We start from the raw sequence: 18,252 nt of genomic DNA on the forward strand, positions 1-18,252 counted from the left end.
TCACAGTTCAGGGAGGCGCACACACCTTGATCCACATTTCGTCGTGCGGATGCTCACACGGAGCGGGGAGGAGGCGGCTGGGGACCCCACCCTCCCGCGCACGGAGGTGATGCCATTGCGGCCGCTCCCCGCACGGGGCCCCGCAGGATTTCCTGCCTCCGCAGCCCCTCAATTCCTGGAAACGATCTCTCCCGAGGGCAGGAAGGGCGAGCGCGCCGCCGCCGGCCGCCCCAGAGGCCCGTGAGGGGCGCGGCGACCCCCGGCCCCTCAGAGCAGAGCAGAGCAGGGCAGGGCAGCGCGCGCGCTTCCCGCCGCCGCCGCGCGCGCGCTGCTGTAACGGCCGCGGCGGCAGCGCCGCGTGCCGGGGCGCGCTCACGTGACGGCGCTGGTTGGCTGGGACGCGCGCGCCCGCTCCGCGCTGGGCACGGCACAGAACGGCAGAGAACAGAACGGAACGGCACGGCACAGAACGGCACAGAACGGCACAGCAGGGCGGGACGGCACCGCACCCGAGACACCGCACCGCCCTCCGCACCCCGCTGAGCGTCACTTCTGTCCTGTCCCTAGCCGGTCCCGCTCCGCCCTCAGGTGAGACGCTGCGGCCCCGGTGGCGGGCGCGGGACGGGCAGACGCCGCCGCCGGTCGCTGCGGGTGACCCAGCGGGGCCGGGCGCCGCGGGAAGGAGCGGCGGGCGGCTGGGGCACCGCGGGGCTGCGACCGGCGGGCCGGGAGCGCTCCCCGTTCCGGGCCGGCTCCTGCCCCAGGAGGGTCTCCGCACCTGCCCGCCGTCCCTGATGTCCCGTTCCCTTCCGCGGTAAGGTCAGAAATGCTGACAGCTCACTCGGGTGTCAGGCGGTGCTGCTGCTGCATCGCTCCTGAGCCGTTCCATACCGTTAGGCGTGTTCGCTGATCCTCCGGTTTCTCACGGTGCAGGCAGGCTGGGTATTTATCGCTACACCTGGCATGACTTTTACGTGCTCTTGCATTGGGCTTCTTCACAGAATTCATCAGGGCTAACTCCTGTTTGTGAAAACTAAATGAACGAAACTAAAATCTGTTTATATTTCACTTTCTGGGTATGGGTTTGGCACATTTGGTATAGAAATGAAACTTTCTTCTCGTGTAGAATCTCCAGGCACTTTCTGCTTGCACTTTGTTTGAAAAGCAATTTGCTGAATTAACGTAGCATGCACAAAGATAACTTGAGTTGACATACTAGCAGCGTACCATCTATCTCGTGAGCAAAAATGGAATATTCCTGCCCTTAGGTTCCTTTTTAATCTTAAATTATTAATGGTCCTCTGCATTACAAGAATGAAATTTGTAATTGGTACAGAGTGCAAATGCATGTAGAGAACTGAATACAAGAGGAGCTGGTTATAAAGAAGGACGTGCCTCCCTAAAAGACCTAGCAGGAGAATGACTTTCAAGAGCTCTTTCTCTTCTTTACAGTTGTTGAGAACCTCTGGGGAGAAGCAGTTGGGCATATCTAGCCCAACTCTACTGCAGCTCTTGGAAAAAAGGAATGAGAAAAGGGAAAACCTTTTCCCTACTTGGGGAGCATAGGAAAGTAGAGCTTTAGAGTTACTTGCACTTTTGTTTAGCAGCTGTTTAACTGAGTTGTTGGGGGTGCCCTTAAGATAGGGCCAGTGGCAATCATAATATCCCATCCTCTTTTAGAACCTGGCTGTCAAGTTCATACCAAATGTTGTCATTTGCACTTAGTTAAATGGAAATATTTGTGTCACACTTCATGTTGTTGTCTGTGTAATCAACACAGGAAAAAGTTCCTTTTTCTCTGAGAGACCCCAGAAAAAAACATACTTGTCAAAACTGAAATAGAAAGGGCAAAACACTTGCTTTTGCTATGGATCCAACAACATTAAAGGTTTGAATGTATGTTGAGAGGAAATGTTGGTTTAGGTATCAATGGGAAGTAACATTTCTACTGTCTGTTCAACCATGTAACGTAGAGCAAGTGAGGTGTGTCATAGTAAAGATTACAACAGTGAACTAAGGTTGTGCTCTTTCTTTTACTTAAGTTTCTCACAGTATTGAGCTTTTAAAGGCAAAATTTTGAAGTGAGACCATATTAAGTAAGTCAGAAACATAAGGCTTAAAAGCACTTTTCTTCCATGTAATCCCTCAAGGTTTGTTGAAGAGATTCAGGGCAGATGTACTGTGAATTTGTGGTGTTACAGAAACTGAAACCAATGCACAGAGATGATGGGCTAGTTAAAGGAAACTCGTAAAAAAACTTGAGAGGATAAAATTCTGCAGTATTGTTTGTTTGGTAATAATAATAAGAAAAATCCCCAACAAACCAAACAAAACAGGAGAGAGGCAAAGACTGGATCAGCTAAGGCTTCTGAACAAGAAGCTGAGGTGCATTTGAGGGAAAAACTGGGCTGAGATTTCTTGAGTTTTCTTAGTGTCAGTGTGTATGAGGAATGTCTTGTCTGTCACAGAAGAGGCTTCTAAACCAGATTAGACATGACTGTTAGCCACAAGGAGTCATCCAGGGAGCCCAGTGTTCCACCTGGCCTCCTCTGAGATCCTTCTGGGCCTGGTTTGCACTGCAAATGTTTCACTTGCCAACCTGTAGCGGGTGTTCCTGTTCCTCACCTTCCTGCCTGTTTAAAAGAAATCCCCCACTTTGGAGAATTACACCATGCAGGTACATCAATCAGTGAATTACTCTGTGTTCCAGCAGGTTTTAGTTTCCTCAGCCCACGGTGACCTTGCTGCATGCCCTGCACACGGTATCACGGTGTGCTCGTTGTTGTGGGTGAGCATTGGTTCAGGTGCTGCCTGCCTGGGCGCACAGCAGATGGGAGAGAGAAGGAAGTGCACTGCCACGACCAGAACTGATGCTTTCTCTGCAGGCACACAGGGTGAGGGTCACAGCAAGGCAGCTCTCTTCTCAGCTGTGAGCTCCTCGAGACTGGTAAGGAAGGTGCATGTAAGGTTTAGCTGCTCTGTTCCTCTGAGCGCAGATCATCATCACAGAGAGAGATCTGCCTCCACTACCGTGGTATGAGAGATGTTTGTGTTTTGGAGTTGTAATAGAGTAGAACAATGCTAATTAAAAACTCAGCTATCTTCAAAACCAGAAAGTGGAAGACTGAGGGGTAGGGAGATGAAGGCCATAAACTTTTATCTGTGAAGTGGAACTTTTAGGCTTATGCTTTAGTAATGATGAAAATCAGGTTTAGCTACATTTCTATCTGCTTACATTCTTCAAACAACTGGTCTCGCTTTACAGCATAACAATGTAAAAAATATCTCAGCAAGCAGGAGAGTCTTAATGTGGCCTTTAATAGGACAATAATGTAAATGATTATTGATTGATGAAAAAGAATTGTGAATGAGCTCTGGAAGGGCTTTACATGTCTGTTTGAGAGTAAGAAGGATCTTGATATATCCTTGGAGGTCATGTCTGTAGATTTTAATGAGGGTGAGGCAGAGAAAGGCTGTTAGAAGCAAATGAGATCTCAGTAAAGTAAAAACATAGAAAGCTCTGGGTTTTTGATCAGATAAACCAGATGCCCTTTTTTAGTTTGGTTTTTTTGAAAAGAAATGTTCTGAAAGAAGCTGCAAGTAACTTCTAATCTGCCATCAATACTTGAGAAACAAGTACAGTTACAAATGGTACAGTATCACATAAGGTATCTATTTAAACAGTTTTAGAGCTCTGAGTATGCTAATGTCACTAATTAATAATTTGGGGAGCTGTTTAATTGTGGGTTTAGGCTGTTATTTGTAGGGCTTAGGAAGGGAGCTGTGTGGGCCTGCCTTGGAGGAAGTAAGGGTGAGCACAGTAGAAAAGATGATGAGAAGATTCTCCACAGTAGTGGCTGCATGAAACATGGCAGTTCAGGAACACTGATATGTCTTTGCCACTAAAAGGCTTATTGATAAGTAGCAAAGGGAAGGGCACGACACTTAGAGGACATAAACATCATGCCTCTACCTCTAGTGTCAATTCTTGTGGTTTGTCTATTTCACAAAGGTGGAATAAAGTGTTCCTTCGTTTTCTGTTTGTGTTTGTTTTCTCTGTTGTGTTGTGCTGGGTATCTACAGAAGGTTGTAATTTATGTGAGAAATTAACTTCAGTCCTAAATTCAGTTCTGAAATGATCCTGATAAGAAGGGAGAAGTAACCAGTGGGCCACTGCTCTGTTCATTTGAAGACTGCATTTCACTGCTGCTATTCAAATTAGCCTGAACATCTGAAACCTACTTGTGCCCCTGAGCTTTGCTTTTAGGGCAGCATCTGTGGTGAAATCAATGTTGTTCCCACCTTTGGTTCTTGGAAAACGTCCACCTTGCTCCTGGATGGAAACCAAGCCACAATAAAGTAGGCATTTACCAAACCCAATGAAGGACTTTTATAGTTAATTTCATTTGTTACCAAAGGGGGGAAGCCACACAGAATTCCCAGTTCATATGTCATCAGGCTGTCAGCTCATATTTTAGAGTCTTGTCACCTTGAAGGTAGCCAAAAAATCCCTCCTCAGTCTGTTGCCTAAGAGAGAGGAGCTGGTTAACTGGGATACAGCAGTGTTAGGTTCTGACACCTAAGGTGGTTTGGTTTTTTTCTTAATCTAAATCCATAGGGAAATTATTCGTGAACAAGCTTAATTTGACAGAGTTCTGTCAATCTCCAGTTATGCCCAAAAGCTCATCAAGCTACCCATGATTTCTTCACTGCATTGGAGCAAAGAGTTTTTTAGTGAAGATACACAGTTTACCTGTTTGAAACTTCAAAAGACTGTTTTATTGACCAAGCAGGTCTGTTTTACAATATAAAATGCATCATAAAAGATGTTGTTGCTGTTGCATATGTTGTAATTTTAGGTTGAAAATAGTAAAGTTTATTATTTTCTTTGGTTTTTTCTTTTTTCCTCCTTAGGAGTGCCACGTTAAGAGAAAGACATGAAGTATTTTAAATGAAATTCTGCTTTTGATCAAGCTGCGAAAAATGGATGTGAACATTTTCTCCTGTGAGGTAAGTATCGACTGGAAGAAGTAAAAAAACCCTGACTTGTTTCACTTAAGGTTGCCTGTCACCACTGCTCTTCTGACCAGCAGCTTTTTGTCAAGTATTTTAGACTTATAACATCTGTGTCTTGGCAAACTTTGTACCAAAAGTCTTAACTGAAAGGTCCTACAAATAATAGTTTCATTTACAGGATTAGTCAGCTTTGTTCTGATATTCCTGCAGATAAAAACAAATGTTGGTGTTGCAGGGTTGGTAATGAGCAGCTGCTGCACAGAGTAGCTTTTGACCCAATGTCAAGCTTTTTTCCAAGCATCAGAGAAACGGAAGCTGCAAAGTCTGATTTTTAAGAGTGAATACTCACACAGACTAACTGCAGGTGCAGGAAATGAGTGAGATCCTGGGATGAAGGAAGAGTTTGCTCCACAAACGTGTAGGTACTTTTCCATGCATCCAGGCAGCTTTCTGAGTTCTTGCTGTAGGCAGACTAGGGAAAAGTGGGGCTTTTGCCAGCCTGAATTACTTTGCCAAGTATCACAGCCAGACCTTCACAGTTTCTGCGGTAAATATGTAAGTTAGTTAAACCAAATACGTGTTGTTAATTTAGGATTGTGGGAGAATTCAGGTTGTAAGGAACTTCAGGAGATCATAGAGTCAAACCGTCTGCTCACAGTTTGGAATAGTCAATGAAATTAGGTCATTTTCATCCACTGGCCTTCTCAGTCTGTTATATGTTCAGATGTATTAACAAAAGATGGATTCCCATATGTATTAAATGTACATTATAATAATACAGATGCTACTAAAATTTGTCAGAAGGGAGAATGTTTTAATTAAGACAGTATTGCACAAGAATGGTCTGTTTCTCTGAACAAAGGAAACAATAAATCTCTGATGTGTTCGTTACAGGTGTATATTTATGATACTTTGCCAAGTATCACAGCCAGACCTTCACAGTTTCTGCGGTAAATATGTAAGTTAGTTAAACCAAATACGTGTTGTTAATTTAGGATTGTGGGAGAATTCAGGTTGTAAGGAACTTCAGGAGATCACAGAGTCAAACCGTCTGCTCACAGTTTGGAATAGTCAATGAAATTAGGTCATTTTCATCCACTGGCCTTCTCAGTCTGTTATATGTTCAGATGTATTAACAAAAGATGGATTCATAGCTTTCCATATGTATTAAATGTACATTATAATAATACAGATGCTACTAAAATTTGTCAGAAGGGAGAATGTTTTAATTAAGACAGTATTGCACAAGAATGGTCTGTTTCTCTGAACAAAGGAAACAATAAATCTCTGATGTGTTCATTTCTTGCAATTGCAAATGAAACCTTTACAGGTCAGCTAACACTGACCTAATGTCATGCTGCCAGTATTTTCAAGATGGGTTCCCTGCAAGAATTACCCCTTCCCAGGCTTCTCTGGGGAATTGATTTATTTACTTCCTCCAGTAAGCAAAATTGCTTTCTCATAATAAAAGGAAGGGAAGTTAACATGGCTTATCCCGTCTGAAACATGTTACTGAAACATTTCCTCTGAAGTATAAATATTTGTTCATGGGAAAACATAGTGACAATGTGAATAAAAATAAACATCTTGTCAGGAAGCTTAGGGAGCTATCTCCCCCCTGGGCTCTAAAAGTAAACACAAACCAAGCATTCCTCCTCCCCACATCATTGTGTACTACCAAGCAGAACATTTTGTGAGCCCTAGGAGTAGCTACTTCCACTGTTTTGGCCAGGGAGGATTATACAATGAAGGGGTTAATCTTGTCAGGAGAAAGACATTTTAGCATTCAGAGCCTCATAGGAGGGTCAATGAAGTGAAGAGACACTCGGTTTACTTTGGATTTATGCTTATCTCAATGTGCTTTGAATTGATCCCTCAAAATTGGTAATTTAATAGCTTTAATAGTTACATTAGTAATTTAATGAGCCCTTTTCAGGACATCATCAAAGACAAACAGATTCTTTGTGAATAAAAATAGAAGTAATTTTACAGGTAATGCAGTTCCTGAAAGCCAGTATACAATATTACACATATGCAAGTTGTGACTGTCATGGTTTAACCCCAGCCAGAAGCTAAGTACCATGTAGTTGCTTGCTTATGTACCCCCAGTACATAAAAGGGGAAGAGAATCAGAAACAATATAAAACCTGTGGGCTAAGGACTGTTTAATAATTGAAATAAAACATGATAATCATTGGAATTAAAAAGGAGAGAAAAGAAAGGGAGAGAAGTAAAACCCCAGAAAAACAAGTGGTGCACATGTGCTGGCTGAGGCCCAGCCCAGCCCTGAGCAGCAATTGGCAGCTCCCAGTTGATTCCACCGGTTTATATACTGGGCATGACCTTTTAGGGTATGGAATATCCTTTTGCCCTGCTCCCCCTCAGCTTCTGGTGTACCTGCTCACTGGCAGAGCACTGAAATGTCTCAGTTTGGAGTGAGCACTACCGAGCAACACCTACAACACCCGTGCGTCATCAGCATTCTCATAGCGAGTCCAAATCACAGCAACTGGGAGGAAAATTAACTCGTTCCAGCTGAAATCAGGACAGTGATGCTATGAATTATTTAATAAGCATTGACTGATCTCAGCATCAAAAAGTACATATTGAGGGAAATGGTACACACAGGAATCCAAATATCTCTTTTCACCTCTGCTCCCAGTGTCAAGCCTTGCTTCCCAGACTGTTTTAAAATTAATTTCTGAGTAATATGTATAGCTCAGCTAAATTACAGAACAATATTCTCAGAAATTTGCTGTTTCCACACCAGTTCCTGTTGTTTCTCTGATTTGGTCTCACTTCTCAAAGTGAATATATCTGCAGGTCTGGAAAAAAGCTAACTTGTGGATGGGTATGTGCTTGAATCAGAAAATGCTGCATCTCTGGAAGGTGTGTCTTTGTAGAGGTGTTATTTACTCCTTAATATCCCAGTCAAAGCTTATTTGCTTCTGGGATTCTGTGTCACTTGAGGCATTATGAGACAAAGTCGTAGTAAATTTAGCTGTCTGGGTAAAGAAGCTACTGCTCTCTCAGAGATTAGTGTCTTCACAGTCAGTGGAATAAAATAGCTACTGCCTCTACAGTGCAATCTGGCACTTGAATGTATCTGACAATTCAGGATGGTAAATACAAAGTTCTGGACTGTGCAAAGCCAGCAGAGGGGTGTGTGTGCAACAGTAACCTTCAGCAGAATTAAATTTATCAGAGGAAATTTTAAATTTTAAAACTGCTTGAACTACTTCTCAGACTTAAGACTACTTGTGACTAGAGATTAGAAACAAGGACTGCCTTGTGTGGGTGGTTCAGGTGTGAGAGGAAGGGCAGTGTTGCTGTTTGAACAATTTGTTACAGTTAGGTGGTAAAGGAAGAAAGAAATGATGCAGTTCTGAAATGTCCATTAATTCAGGGAGCTTAAGCATCAAGGTACCCAACATAAGAAATCAAAGCTGGGATACAAAATCAGTGCTGTTACATCAGAACATTCTCTTGCTGTCTGGAATTACCTGTCTCTCACACCTCTGGAAGCAAGGGTCCAGCACCCTCAAAAGGAGGATTTGCAGTAACAAAAACACAGTATGGTAACAGTACCTGAGCTATAGCTGCTTTTTGTTTTCAGCTGCTTTGTCAGGGGTGAAATTTGCTTCTGCCTGGGCTCCTAGAAGTGCTCAGCATGGGCAGGTGTCCCAGTAATTGTCCTGAGCAACAGGTGCAGTTTACACTTGAGATGGATGTAATTGTTGCGGGGCCTTATGGCTGTCCATGTTTCAGTTCTTGATTTATGGCTGTTCCATAACACTTGAACTTCCTGAATTTGCCACTTCTATTTCAGAGACATCTTTTTGACTGTCACGTGAGCTTATGACAATAATGTAGATTATTGGTCATTAAATACAGAAGAATGTTACATAGAATACTTTACAATCTTCTAAGGAAAATACCTGTGGGTCAGGCTTTCCTTGAGGCAATCCAGCTGTCTCCATTGAATTTCTTCAGGGGTGAATTGTCTCCATTGAATTTCTTCAGGGGTGAATTTTGTTCTTTTAATTCTCTAATGTGTTTGCAACCGTGCTCCCCACTTGCAATCCCATAATTAAGGAACTTTTAACTTACTATAAGGGTACAATAGTCTTTTAGCTGTAGATCTCAATTTCAGCTAGAAGCCTAATGTAGAACATTGGAATGGTGGAGGAATGTTTATCTTCTGTAACAGATGCAGTTTGATGACATTTTATTGGCAATTCCTTCTGTAAATAATTCGTACCTTTTCCTGCAAAAATATTTTGGGGACAAGGTGTGGGAGAAATTTAATTCTCTTGAGGATTTTATAATGCTACAAAATGAACCCTACTCTAGCAATTTTGTCAATACGTATGGGAGTAAATAAGATCAATGCCTTTGTAGTTCTTCTCTTCTTCCTTTACCCAGGAAAAGAACTCTTGCCTGACTCAGAAAAGTTTAAAAATAGAATGCTACATGTCTTGCTACTTTGTTGAAAGAGGAAAAAACCCTGTTAGTAGAATTCATGATGCTTTGGCAATATGACTTTCAAGCAATGAGTGGATGAGAAATTCCAAGGCACTAGAATATATTTGATTTTCTTAAAGCTCCCTGAATGCCTTATTAGCTTCAAAATCACTGCTGCTGCTGGATCTAGTTTGTTTTTAATTTTACAAAGGTATATTCTGTTCCTGAATATTTAAATGCTGTACTTACAAGTGTTATTGGAAAGTGATGTCTTTTACTCAGTACTTTGCAAATTACACAGTATATACACGCTCCTTTAAGTCCTCTGATTTGTGCCTAATCTGTAGTTCAAACCTGTAACAGTGATACTTTTCAGGCAGATCCTGGAAGTAGTCCTACACCCTCTGTGAAAACTGCAAATATATGCAAGAAGTATGTGATTTCATGGTTGATAGCTTTTGAATGGTAGCATTTAAAAGAACAAAATCCTTCTTGGAAACTATTCCTAATAAACATAATTAGGGAAGTCTCATCAAGCAGCCTGTGGTGAAACATGCAAACTGTCTTTATTGCCTGCTGCTTAGACTTGGAATCACTCGTGTGTGTTTTCTTGTATGGATCACTTGTGTGCATTCTTCTGCAATTTCTGCAATTACCATTATCCTTCAGCTACACCATTTTGCTAGAATTTATAGGAAGTGTTTCAGGGAGTGAAAGATATCCATCAGAACCAACCCTGGTAATATTCTTTTTGCGTAAGGTTTATGACCTTAACTCACTGGGGAAACAAAAAAATAAAAAAAGGGAACTAGATTTGTCTAGACATATTGAAGTAAACCACTAAAATACATGAGCGGCATTTGGAAAGTAGAAACCATGTGTTGATATAATCCAGTCTAACCCGCTGAATTTGTTTTGTTGCAAAAATGCAGGCTTTTCAAGGCAGTCTGCTAGCGTGACTAAATCATGCCAGTAAACGGGTGTAAGGTGGTGATAAGAGGCACAAGGTCTTACCTTCCTGGAAAAGCTTTCTCTTTCAAAAAATGAGTGGTTCCAAGGTATAAAATACAGAGAATGTAACAAAGTTTGAATTTTGGTCTTGAATTCATAAAATCCTACAGTGTTGCTACTGTGCAGAATCACAGCGTTCAAAATAAATGAGGAATTGTACTGTAATCTTGGGGGGGATTGTAATCCAAATAAACACACCCTTTGAACAACCTAGTGAAGAAATAGTGAAGCTACAGGGGCTTCATTCATTTCTGTTTTGTTTCAGCTATTTTAAGTTATCATCTTTCTAAGACAGGCATGTAGCACCTAGTTCTGTGGACTTTTTCTTCTTGGATTACTCCCTGAATTGAAGCCCAGAGGAGTCACTAGAAGCTTTTCCTCAGCACTTTCAGGAGGATTTATATCAGGCTCTTAAAACCATAACTGGGTCTTACTTTCATGTCTAGCTCGCTATGGGACAGAGGTACAGAGGAGTAAGTTGTAGCTAATAAGGCTGTTTCTCCAAGATCAGTGATGATGAGATTAAGCTGCCTTTGATTCTTCTACTTAATCCTGCTCTGTTGGTTTGGCAGCCTATAAAGATCAGAGTATGGCTGCTGGCTGCTCTTCTTGTATATAAGCAGTGATTCAGAGACCAATAATGCTAGGCTTTGGCAACTGCGAAAAAGGCAACAAAATCCACTTTGTTTCTCTTCCCCTCACCCTATCCGAGTTTCCAGTTCCTGTAACTAGAGATCTGTGTTCAAGACTTGTCCTCATCATCTCTTTATACCACTAATAGAAGCAGCTCCAAGCAGGGGTGGCACATTGTTGCAGAGATCTCTATTTGTGTATTGCTCCTGTCGAATGTCTGAATTTTTTGAACAATATTTTAGCTTCTAAAATTTCGTCTATATTTTGTATCCTCCTGTGTATAAATCTACTAGGCTTTTAATAGGTGATTTCTGCAATCCTCAAAATGCACAGAGAGCATTTATAATGCTTGGAAGAAAAAGGGCTGATCCATTTATGTACGGTTTTTAAAGCTCAATAGCTTAGATAAGAGTGAGAAGCAAAGACTGTGTATGTCATTGAAAACCTCCTGTAGTTGTAGTATAAAGATGTTTCAAGTCTCTTAGAAACCCACTACTCAGAGACAAGTGAAATTTAAATGATCAACACAGAGGAGAGATGGAGACTGACAGCTAGCCACAAGGTCAGACAGACAGAAAATCTTCCCCAGCTGACTGTTTGCTATTACTCTTATTTCATATCACAAAGGAGTTCTTTCCATTCCATTAACATCTGATTAGACGGCAGAAACATTTTAAGAAGCTCTGAACAGTTATGCAGATGCCAGCACTATTGCTTCCAGATTCATTCCCTTGCCAAACAGCAAAATGACACAGTCAAGAAGAAATCCTCCTACTAGTCAGTTTTTTCTATTTAGGTTTTTCTTCTTTTTTTTTTTTTTTTTTTTTTTTAATAAGTTGATTAAATCATGGATCTTGTATCCATGTTGTAGTCCTGAGGAGCAAGAAGTGTGGAATATAGCAAATACAAGCTGTTGCAAAATTGCTCTCATTAGAAGAGATTACACATGTGATACAAAACTCTGCCATAGAACCAATTCTTAAAACAGCCTCATCCTCTCTGGGTTGGGAGTGCAGTGAGCCATAACTCTGCCACTTCTTCCCTTGGGAGACTCTTACATAACTGCTCAGCTGTTTCTCTTGCTGTTCTTTTTATTAAGCCAAAATTTTGTTTTGCTTAATTGTATCCTGGTACACCTAACTTCACAGACTGGGACTGTTCAAGTGATCCACTCCCTTTTAAGACCAGACCCCGCAGTCTGTAGAAGGAGAAGGATGGCAGCAAAGGCGGTTTATCAGAGTTTAAGGGGCCATTAGAGAGACTGTGACAGCGCAGGTGAACAGGCTGGGACATACCTGGCTCAGCTGAGCGCCCTTCCAGCAGTGGGGACAGCCAGGTCCGGGGCTGCCTGAGGCTGAGAGCAGCGAGGAGGGCGAGGGCAGGGCTTATTCCCCTCTGCTCGGCACTTGTGAGGTGGCTGCTGAGAAACTCTGCTCAGGCCTCACTGTTCCAAAGAGAGATTGCCCAGTTGAAGACAGTGCAACAAGGGCCACTGATACTGTGGGGAAACTGAAACGTGAGATATACATAGACACACTGAGCGAGCTGCTTATCTAGCCCGGAGAAGAGAAGGTTAAGAGGGCATCTAATTACTACCTCAGGTAGGCACAAGGGGTTATGGGGAAACCAGATCTTCTCTGTGCAACAAAAAGACAAAAGGCAGCAGTCACAAGTAGCAGCAAGGCGGCTGTAAAGAAAAAATTTTCTCACTGTTGTAAAAAAAGCTGTTTTCATAGTGAGTGGCTAAGCAATGGAACACCTGGATTGAAGATTGTGGACTGACTGTCCTTAACCAGATCTAGCTTTGAAGTTAGCTGTGCACTGAGGAGGAGGTTGGACTAGATGACCTCTGGAGGACTCTTCCCACCTAAATTGGTATTCTGTTTTGGAGTGAGGTGGAGAAAATTAGGGTCTTGTAATTAACAAGATTAAATATGGAAGCAGGGAAATGCAAAAGCCAATATCCTACACACAATTAGACTGAAAACTAAAGCACAGTCGAAATATAAACCTCTGAAAAAAATGTAGATATTTAATTTTTATTCCAAATTATAAGTATTGGTATTTTCCTTCTGTAGATGCTTTCTTTCCTGTTTACTGTTCAAAAGACATGCCTATATTAAGCCTTCTATATCCCTTTTCTAGTGAAAAAGAATGGGGAAATATAATTCATAAGGCAAACCACTGGTGCTATATATCATTCACAGAATGCTCTAATAAAATCTGGTGCACTGCGGGCTTCTTAAGCGACAATGGTCTTGCACTATATTTAGCATTCAATGAAGAACTGGAAATAAACCTAACAAATAAATGTATAGTGGTCTATGTTGGTGTCTAATGAAAACAGTGAAGGTATCACTGTATGTGTTACACGTCTCCATCTCTGAGAATTAAGACAAATGCAGGATTGTAGAAAAAGGGATGCAACTGGCCTAATCAATTTGCATAGCTGGCTGAGAGTAGATGTTGATGTCACTAAATAGAGACACCTTACGTCAAATGCTAACCAAAGAGAACAGACTGGGTACAATGTGCAATAGTTTTGAAAAGAAAGCTAATTAGGAATGCATGAGCATTTGGCAAGGGCACATTGCAGCCCTGAATGCAAACCTTTTAATACAAAAATTGTATTGACAGGAAATGAGTTGAATTTTACTTCAATGTTTATAGAGCATATTCTGACGTAGTTTTATTCAAGACATTTGTTCTCTTTATGAATTTTTTATTGATAAAACCTAATGAAATATATCCTAAGCCATTATGAAAGTAGTTAGAAATTATTTTGATCTACCCACGTCATTGAAGTCTCTAAGCCTAATTGTGGGGGAAAAGTAGACTACAATGACAGGAGCTGGGTAATTCTGATGTTTTAATTCATATGCTGCCAGTTGGCTGAGACTACATATGCAATGGGTGGATGGTGAAGTCCATAACTGAAGTACCACGTTTCCTTATTTTGGTTGTACAACATTCACTCATGTTCTCTTTGTATTGTTGAAAGCAAATTTCGTGGACTGAAGAGAACACCTTCCGTCCCTGTGAGATTGCCACATGCAATGTGGAACCCATACAGGACAATATAACTTACTTTGTTTTACTTAATTCTTTCTGCATTTAAATTATTTCCACTAACATTTTTTTAATCCAAACATGCTCCTAAAGTCTTCTAATATGAAAGGTCCCTGCATTCAAGGGTAAGGGAGAGAGAGAAACTCTAGGATGTCCTCTACTGTTTGGTTTTGGGTTTGAACAGTCCCAGGTGGTCTCTGCAATGTCAGACCTGCCCTCTTTTAGTGAACAAGCTCAGTTCTGTAACTCTCCCTGCTGAGTGTTGTTGGTGTAGCTTGTCATAGAAAACTGCATTTGTGCTTGGGTGTTGCAACCTAAAGCAGAAGAGAAATAATCTCAGTTGTCCTGAATTAAAAGCTTGAGTGGGTCCTCAGAGGGAGCAAAGAGCCACGTCACCACATTTTTAATTTTTTTTTTTCTAAGCAGACTGAACTTAGATGTCTAATACAGGGAAGAGCCTCTTGCTTCCACATAGCCCTTGGGTCTGGGATGTAGACTTTCTCAGAATGCTGATAAACAGAAATGTAAAATCTACACCCCACAGTTACCATGCTTAGGCTATCAATGCTCTGCAGATGCAGCAGACTTACATGATAGGATGGTGATAAGCACAGGCTCTCCTTCCAGAAGAGTTTGTCAAAGAAGCTAAACCAAGTGCTTGTAGTCCCTTCTTCCTACACTTCCTGTTATCCATGACTGGCATTTTTTCAACCTGTCTCCACCTGAGCCTTTCTCTGGTGTCTCAGAAGTGCAGAGGATGGAAGAGCCTGAGGGCACTGAGCTTCAACATTTGTGAGCTGGTAGAAAGTTCCTTAAGGAGTTCTGCTAACACTGCGTGTTGGAACAGCCTCTGGAATTAAACTGACTCTCAAGATCCAGGAGTAGAAAGGTTATTTGTAAACTCAGTTACAGTCTATTCACAATTGATGCTCTCTCTTGATGTTTTTTAATCATCTGAGAAATATAGTGTCAAAACCAAAAGGTTAGTTTAGCCCCAGAGTAAAAAATAACACATCGGAGCATATGGGGATGTGGATTTACATTTGTGCTTTCAAATGCATTTTATAATTTAGCAAAACTAAGATAATTTCTAAGTAGAATTCTCCATGGGAGTGAATGCATTTTTAAATTATTATTTTAGTCTTTTTTTTATCCAGTTGTTCTCTCAGTTGTGAGATAGTGTTTAAAGCACATAACTGAGCTGCAGTGACGGAGCTCACTTGGCAGCCCATAAACATGTTTTGGAAAGCTGTATTGACTTGGCAAAAGCAGACTGTAGTTAAATGCTACCATGGTCCAATGCCATGTCCTTTAGGATTGCTTGCAAAGACAGAGCTTATTCCCTTCTCCCTTTCCCCCTAGCTGTTATTCTTCCCTGAAAACAAGCAAATGAAAAATCCAAGCTGGCTACCTGGAAATCTTAAACATCCAAATGAGTAAAACTTTACTATTTGTGTATTTTTAATGTTTATGCAAAGTCAGTGGGAATACTTGTGGTTTATTACTGTGCTTTCTTGTACCAAAGCCTAGAAACTGTCAGTTGCTCCACACCCTATTAGAGATGCATTCCAACCACTTCTCAATGTGTCACTCAAATTTATGGTCAAAACTAAACTGTTTGTTTTAAAAGTTTGGGAAAATGTAAATACGGTTCCATACAGGATTATGTATCAGAGAACAGAGAATTTCTGGTTGTCCTGGGGTTTTATTTTATACTTCATTTTTTACTGGAAAATCTGCAAGCTGAATTATTTAAAAAGTTTTACATTTGTGGTGTGAAAGCACTGAATGGTAAAAATTGCTGTAGATGGTCATTAAAATTGAAATTATATAGTAGCATGTACCTATTTCCACAGCAGCACAAGCCTTTATCACCTTTTGATGAAACAGGAAAAAAGAGAGAAACTTGAGAACCTTTTCTTTATCCCCATCAAAAGCAATGCCCTCTTTCTCTTTTTCCCATTTTAACCACCTGACTAATCTTTGTCATAGCTGTATTCTGCTAAATTTACTATTGAGCACTAAAAATAACACTTTATTCCTGTCCTCTTCCCTTTTTTTTTTTTTTTTTTCTGTAGAAAAGCTCTTAAAGAGCTGGGAATCAGATCCAAAAGTTTCTGAGTTTTTTATTGGCTTGGTTTGGAATTTTTTTTTTTTATTGCAGTCCAACACTTCTGGAGTCAGTATCATGGCAAGTCTGATTGCTTTGTATCATTAGACTGTAGGAAAAACATACCAATAACGAATTAAAAATTGGCATACTGAAACAGTTTAGTAAAAGGAATACCTTTTGTATAACACTGCTTTGCCCAGCCTCTTGAATTGAGTGGGATGAACATGAGGTTTTTTTATTTTCCTAAAAACTGTGCATCTGAGAAACAAGTGAATACATGGGGTTGTTGTTCTTGCACAGAATGAAAAATTTAGCTCTCATTTGTGGAGAAGAAAAATTCCCATAGAACCTGAAACTTAAAAAACAGAAGGTAATTATACTACACATTTTAAATCTGTTTACTTTTATTTTTACTTTTTGTTGCCTGCATTATCAACTTGATATTTCTTTTATGATATTTGATATTGCTTGTAAGTAGATGTCTGAGTGAGAGTTGTTTTACTTTCTGATGCAATTGTTTTGTCCATCCAAACTGTGCAAAGATAGGAAAATAACACTTAATATTTGCCATGATTCATGTTGTTCTCCTGTCCCTAATAGCTTCCTTTGATATGAGTTTGCAAACTGTAATTTGTCCTGACATAGATGTACTCAACTGAAAATTGTTGCAGTCTGACCTGGTTAATGTAAGTTTGGCTTCTGGGTATTTGAAAAATGTAAGTAATTGACTATAACCAAATGCATTTATATACTGTCAACCTGTTGCTGGTACAGATAACTATTCTTGTAAGTGGGGTTTTAAACAACTTTATAATGTTTTCCAACAAATTACTACGAGACTGTGCAATGTGTGAGACCAGGTTGCTGTAAGAGAGTATTTTTTTTAATACTGACTACTTTTTAAATAGTCACAACTATGCCAAAAACTATCCTTAGCTGTGCAGTTATGCCCATACTGCTTAGTGACAGTTTTGTTGATGTTAAGTGGTAAACACAGAGCCAGAGACTGCTGTTTTAGCCGGGAGCAGGTCTGGATTGTCACACACAGGGCCTGGAGCTGCTTTCACTGGTTTGAAAACACCAAGTCTAGATTGTCGCTGTAAGAGAAAGGGAGGTTGAGGTTTAATTGTGATGTGTATATTTTTAATGAAGGCTTCAAAAATTAGTGAGAATAGAGAGACATTATTTCAAAAGCTATCAGCAGCACCTGCAGTAAGAAATCACATGATGCCCCAACTTAGGGCATCATCCAGGGAGGCTTTCAGGACCTTTGCACTGTGAATGTATTAACGGTATTTACACTGTATACGTATAAAGACTGCCTGTGGGGGGTGTTGCTTTGATTTCAAGTTGTTTCGTGTCCGAGCTTTTCCATGCGAGGCCACGGCAGAAAGCCTGCGCTGCGGGCCGTGGGGCAGGACCGGGATGCTCCCGGCCATACCCGCTGCGGGCCGTGGGGCAGGGGCGGGATACTCCCGGCCATTCCGGCTGCGGGCCGTGGGGCAGGAAAGGGATGCGCCCGGCCATCCCGGCTGCGGGTCGTGGGGCAGGAAAGGGATGCGCCCGGCCATCCCGGCTGCGGGCCGTGGGGCAGGAAAGGGATGCTCCCGGCCATACCCGCTGCGGGCCGTGGGGCAGGAAAGGGATGCTCCCGGCCATCCCGGCTGCGGGCCGTGGGGCAGGGGCGGGATGCTCCCGGCCATCCCGGCTGCGGGCCGTGGGGCAGGGGCAGGATGCTCCCGGCCATCCCGGCTGCGGGCCGTGGATCGCTCCGCCGGGCGGGCATGCGGGGGCGGCTCCATCCTCCGCCCCTTTACTCGCGGCCGCGGTTTCATGAATGAAATCCAATCGCCGCGCTAAAAATAGACCGCGGGGCTGGCGCGTCACGGCTGCCGCCGGCCCCGGCGCCGCCCGAGTCAGCGCCGCAGGGCCGGGCCGGGCCCCCG

At 42.0% G+C, this 18,252-nt stretch overlaps 1 protein-coding gene across 8 annotated transcripts in view; it reads left to right on the forward strand.

The window, feature by feature from the left end:
* Nucleotides 1-345: 345 nt before the first annotated feature.
* Nucleotides 346-18,252, forward strand: part of RHOBTB1 (Rho related BTB domain containing 1) — a 48,754-nt gene continuing 30,847 nt past the window's right edge. For 2 of the 8 annotated variants that reach the window (XM_041404821.1, XM_041404818.1), the window contains exons 1-2: nucleotides 596-819; nucleotides 4,915-5,010. The gene's annotated coding sequence lies outside the window, so the exon portion shown is untranslated. The other 6 variants (XM_041404819.1, XM_041404817.1, XM_041404820.1 and 3 more) reach the window with 6 other exon arrangements.

The sequence above is a fragment of the Onychostruthus taczanowskii genome, unplaced genomic scaffold, assembly GCF_017590055.1.
Source record: "Onychostruthus taczanowskii isolate IOZ18803 unplaced genomic scaffold, ASM1759005v1 scaffold22, whole genome shotgun sequence".
In the NCBI taxonomy this organism is placed as follows: domain Eukaryota; kingdom Metazoa; phylum Chordata; class Aves; order Passeriformes; family Passeridae; genus Onychostruthus; species Onychostruthus taczanowskii.